Source organism: Zea mays, chromosome 9 (assembly GCF_902167145.1).
Source record: "Zea mays cultivar B73 chromosome 9, Zm-B73-REFERENCE-NAM-5.0, whole genome shotgun sequence".
NCBI lineage: Eukaryota > Viridiplantae > Streptophyta > Magnoliopsida > Poales > Poaceae > Zea > Zea mays.
The window spans coordinates 63,929,693-63,935,456 of NC_050104.1; the positions used below are offsets into that span (position 1 = coordinate 63,929,693).

The following is a 5,764-nucleotide window of genomic DNA, read 5'->3' on the forward strand; positions in this document are numbered from 1 at the left end:
CATTGACCAAGGCAGTGATAGCCTCGGCCAACGTTGGTGGTACTGGTGGTGTAACACCCCTGGTGTTACGTAAACTAAAACTCTGACATGTCATCATAAGCATCTGCATTAATGTGCTTGTTACACATAGAATGCATTCACTAGGTTAAACTTTTTCAAAAGTGTGATGTTGTGTGTTGGGTTTAGAGTTTAGTCTAAGGACTTGGCTTAAGCTAAACAGGGGTAGGTCATCTCTTAAGCAAGTAACAAGTTGACTTGGAGTCTTAAATGTTAAAGGTAAGTCTTAGAGCCTAGAGTAGACTTGTTTTGGAATGATGGTCAAGTGGAAGAAGCGCTTAAGAAGCTGGAATAACTCCAAACCTTAACTTGAGCTTTGCTTGGAATAGATGGTTAAGTAAAGGAAATTCTAAACCAGGACATTTTGGATATGAGCTATGTGTATCAAAGATTGGATCTTGAGCTAGAGAGTAACTTTGCTCTAGGTGGAGGGATCAAAGGGATGAATCCCTAGAAGAAGCTGAAACACAAATGAAACTCATTTGAAACCCTAAACTAGCCCAAAAGTGGAATTCAAAATCTAGAAAGAATTTGACAAAAGTCCATATATCAAAGTTATAGAGCTTGGAAAAGTGGATATATTTCTTATTTGGAGATTCCTAAGTTGTGTGGAAGAATTTGGAGTTAAGTACAAAAATTCAGTTTTGTGTTCATTTTGGAACTTCTGAAAATAGATAAACTAGTCAAATTTGGACCCTTGTAACTTCTGATCTAGGACCATTTTGAAGATGATCATTATAACAGAGTCATAGAGCTACATGAGGAGTATAAGTTTGGTTAAGTCATCTAGCTCTAAAACTATTTGGAACTTAGAGAAAAACTGGTCCAAAGTAGAGCTAACAGAGTTTCTCGATTTCAGACTTGGTAGAATTCAGAGTCTGAATTTCAGCAATTGGAGCAAACTTTGTGCTATTGTAGTTTGGAATCCAAGAGGTTTCGGTTAATGACCACTATAGCAAACTTGTAGAATACGTATAAGAAAACAACTGTTATTAAGTGTCACAGCCCTAGAACTATATACAACTAGGAGAAAAAGGTGATCCAAAGTGAGGCTGTCAGACTTTTGAATTTCAGATTGTGAAGAGTGTCTGAAATCAGATTTCTGTGTTCTGATAGCTGATTTAGAGCCTGTTTGTGGCTGATCTAGAGGGTTTTGGGCTGTGATGTTTATGGAGGAAGTAAATACCATATGATGTTGAACAACTTTGTTTAAGTTAGTTTGACTTGGTTTTACTCTAAAATTGGAGAAAAGGTGGATCAAAGTTGAACTATCAGATTGGTTGGACTGAATTTGTGTTCAGACTCTGAAATCTAAATTTCAGGTTAGGGTGCCTTGTTTGGGGCTGTTTTGTGGTTAATCTGTGTGGTTTCACACTATAGTTTCCATAGCAACGTTGGAGACCACAGTAAGGTAAACAAGTTTTATAGAGTGAGACAGGCTTGGTGCTACACAAAAAGTGGAGTAACAGGCTCCTAAAAATGGATGGTCATTGTGTTGGTGGCTGGATTCTGTTGAAAACTGAAAATCAGTGTTTGGTGCCCAGTTTGAGGTCCTTTTGGGACTAAATAATGGGGTTCTGGACTAAGAATTATATAACAAAGTTGGAGTCCATAGTACAGAGAATAAGTTTTATCAAGAGGTTTGGACTTGATTCTACACATATATTTGATTAAAGGTTACTCAAATTTGGACTGTCAAGCTGGCCATAACTGAATTTTTATTCAGTTCTGAGAACGGAATTGCAGCAGGATTGCTTAGTTTGGAGCTCATTTGTGGCTAATCCATTTGGTTTTGGGCTAAATTTTCTGTAGTAAATCTGAAGACCAGTGTACACGGAACAAGTTTTATATAGTGATATGGACTTGGTTCCACATAAACCTAGGATAAAAAGTTGTTCCAAGTTGTGCTGTCAGGATGGAGAGATGTTGATTTAGTTGACTGATTGCTAGCAGTTTCAGTGAGTTTTACCCACCTTTGGAGCTCTATGGTAATTAGACCAAGGAGATTTGAGTTAGTAATTCTGTAACAAACTGAAAGGCCATATATAGGAGAACAAATTCCCTTAAGTGATGTTGGTCTAATGCTACAAAAAGTTTGGAGTAAATGCCCCAAGAAATGGCACTATGTGAACTCTGAACTGAATTCAGAGGACTGAAACCAGGTTCAGTGAATTGTGGCTGATTCTTGGACACTATAACTTGTAATACATGCAGATTGGGTCCTAGATTCTTGTAACAAACTTCAAGAGCCTTAGTTAGTGAACAAGTTTGGTTATGAAGGATTGGTCTGTTGCTATATAAAAATTGTGAGAAAATAGGGCTTCAACAGAGAGGCCTGCAACCGCAAGGAATCAGTGATGTGCTGGTCCAGTCCACTGTTGGTTTGGTTTAGTGTTTTTCTTAGGATTTTGGAGCTGTTTTGTGTCTGATCGAAGGGGTATAAGACTAAAGTCTCTGTAGAAAATTATTAGAGTGTTAATAGGTGAACAAGGTTCATTAAAGTTGGTCCCCCTGTTGTTGCTTGGAACTAAGAGATTGCAGGGGGTGAAGTGTAGAGTTTAGTAGAGTTGTGGCTATTCAGTGTGCTCCAAAAATATCTGCAGTAAAAGATCTTCCTCCACTACCACTCCAGGTGTCTCCACGGATGGTGTGGATAAGTGAAGGCTGGGATAGGGCTGGGTTGTGAGACTTGGTTCACTAGATAAGGATGGTATTGGACCTGTTGCTGAACTGATCACAGCCAACATCAACCCCCCCTCACTGTCCTTTTTTGCACCACTTTGAATGAGGTTCATCACCCCTGTGCTAGCTGCTACGTGCTGTCCATGCACTGCTGCTGAGTGTCCATGTTTGTGGAGCTGCTGGCACCATATGGGTTCTCCTTTATCATGTGTCGATGAGCTCCACTGCATCTGCCATATATTCATCGCCTTGGACTTGATTCAGTGAAGTTCTTCCCCTCTGCCCTCAAGCTCTAGCCAAAGCTACTGCGTGTATGTTGTAAATCCTGTGTCCATGACGGTGATAGCTATTCTCCTTTGCCATCAGTTCGAATTTCCCATGTTCATCACAGCCAACATCCCAGTCTGGTGACCACGCTCACCCAACTGCTCACCTCACCGTGGCCAGGACAACTCAGCAAGGTACACGATCATGCTATGTTTGTTCTGTGATCGCCATGGACCAGTGAAGCTCACACAACTCGAGTTTTGAACTCTTCCAGTGTATGCTGCTTGGAACAGGATCTCGCCACCGCAGATCGGCGCCGTTGGCAGCCTGACCGTCAACCCGCTTAACCGCATCTTCTCCGGCTGACTTCGTGTGAGCACCGTGTGCCTGGAGGGTGAGTGATGCTCTCCATACGCTTGATTGGAGTTCTACTGTTTTGTTGTCTCGGGCTCGAGCTCGCCGGACCGAGGAGCTCACCGGCGTCGTGGTTAGGGCCGGTGAGTGCTTGGCGAGGACATGGTAAACTTGTGACCGGTTTGTGTTGGTCGGGGACAGGTTGCAGTAGTGGTTGGGGGGGGGGGCGCCGAGGCTAGCGCCGCCGCAGTCATGGTCGCTTGCTCGCCGGCGTTGAGCACGGGCCATCGGGGCCGAGAATTGTATAAATTTTTGAAGAAACTTTTTATCAGAATATGAACTCTTGGGCAAAGTTTGGAACAGTTTGGATATTATTTGCTTAGCGAAATAATATTTGCCCAAAAAGGAAAATGATTTCACCTATGAAATAAGGACACCTAGTAGTTAAGTAAAGCGATGAAGTTGCTTAAGAAGTTTTAAGCTTTTGGATAAGATCTAAGATGGATTAGTTCTCTGGTTTACCTAAGTGAATTCAAATTGGTCACTTTTATTAAGTGCTAGGTTGTGTAGATATATGTGTATATGTGTCATGTACTTATTTAGGAGTGTTTATGTTCCCCACCTCTCCTTGTGAGAGTTTGCATTCCATATCATTACATAAGCATACATGTATTTGTAATTGACTTGTAGAACACCTAGAAGAAGTGGTGTTTGAAGGAGTCTACTCCAATGGCTGCTGATCAAGTGGAGGAGCCATCTAACTGTGTATTGGATAGAGGGATCTAGAGCCTCTTCACTGCAACAAAGGCAAGCCCCGGTGCATGCAACCCCTTCCTTGTGTTTTTAAATAATTTTTGCACACTTTAAGTCTAGTGAAATGTGCATTAGGTTTATAGGAGTTGCTTGAAACCCTTTGATGCATTGCCTTCCTTGATATCCATACCTTTATAGATACTTCTGGTGAAGTATCAAAATATGATTTTCAAAAATGCTTAGCCCTGCTTAGATCTTGTGGATAGAGGTTGTCTTTTGCAATACTGCCTAGCTCAGGGGTTATCCTGAGGAAAGATGACTTCTACCTGCAAGAATATTTTCATTGAGAGCGTGGTGGGATCTTACTGCAAAGTTCCCTTTGATGCTCTTTTCATCCTAAGGAACACAAACAATCCTAAGGATGGAAGTACTTAAATTGGGACTTGGGCTAGGAACAGGTGATGCTCCGCCCAAGTTAGTTAAGGATTGGATGCGTATGTAGGCCTGTATGATCAAGGACTATCTTAACTAGCCACATGCCCTGGATATGGGACAGGGTAAGCTTGAACCCGGCTATTCCATACATGAAAAGACAATCGCGCACTGGGAGTGGAGAGATGGCGAGAGTGGCACGTACCCTCCTGGCAAAGGATCGCCTAAAAGGGGTGGTGTGCTCTCGGGTGGCGTGGACCTGTTCATGTAGTGGAGGATCCGTGGGAACAGTTGACATATGCAAGGGTTAAGTGCTACATATGTCGTGTGGTTAGAGATCCTCAGCTGAGTAAATCGATTCGGATCGCCATTATATCCCCGGAGAGTGGAGACTTGATCGCTGCCCTGCAACCTAAGTCTGGATGTGAACCTCATGAATAAAAATGATGTTATATTGATGAGATGGTGAAATTAGACCAGATGCAAACAGAGTCTATTAATATTTAATTTGGCATTAAAATATTGAAAGTAAGGACTCACTTTAGTAAGCTAATTCTGCAAAAGTATCTAAGTTGATTCTTGCTAAAGCCTCTCCTTGATTCCCAAATCCAGCATATCCTTGAGAGTCTTTTCTTTAGTCGGGTAAGTCTTGCTGAGTAATTCCATACTCAGGGTTTTATTCCCTATTGTTTTTCAGGTTATAGTCTTGTGCTGCTGTTGATGGTGTTAAGTGCCGGTGGGCTCGGCCTTCTTAAAGAAGTATACCACGTCTTTATCTTCTTACTGAGGATGGTCAGTTGAGCTAGCATATATTTCAAACTTATGCTATTTAAAACTTATACTTTTGTAATCACTCCGATAAAATAATATAAAAATTGTGTAACTTGTAAAATTTGGTAATAAGATTTCCGCTGCAAAAATATTGGTGTGTGTGATTTGTGTTACTTAATCCCGCGGTTCTGGTTGTAAGTGGTTTATCCGATGTCCTTGGGGCAATCGGATGGATCCTGTTAAGTTATCTGGTGCACATGCATGGCCGTCTGAGGTCTTTAGGACAAGGACAGGTGCATGTGGGCCCGATACCTTGGGAGGTTCTGCCACAGCTGGTATCGGAGCTGGATTAAGTATATACGGTCACATACGTATTTTCAAAACAAAAGTTTTGGTTTTGAAAAACCTATTTTCAACAAAACACATTGTTTGGCTTTGAAAAACAGTT

At 41.6% G+C, this 5,764-nt stretch overlaps 1 long non-coding RNA gene across 1 annotated transcript; it reads left to right on the forward strand.

Moving 5' to 3' along the window:
• Positions 1–2,786: 2,786 nt before the first annotated feature.
• Positions 2,787–4,168, forward strand: LOC109942180 (uncharacterized). The gene is made up of 3 exons (XR_002264788.2): positions 2,787–3,200; positions 3,300–3,400; positions 4,051–4,168. It is a non-coding gene; the product is annotated as an uncharacterized lncRNA (long non-coding RNA).
• The last annotated feature ends 1,596 nt before the right edge of the window (positions 4,169–5,764 follow it).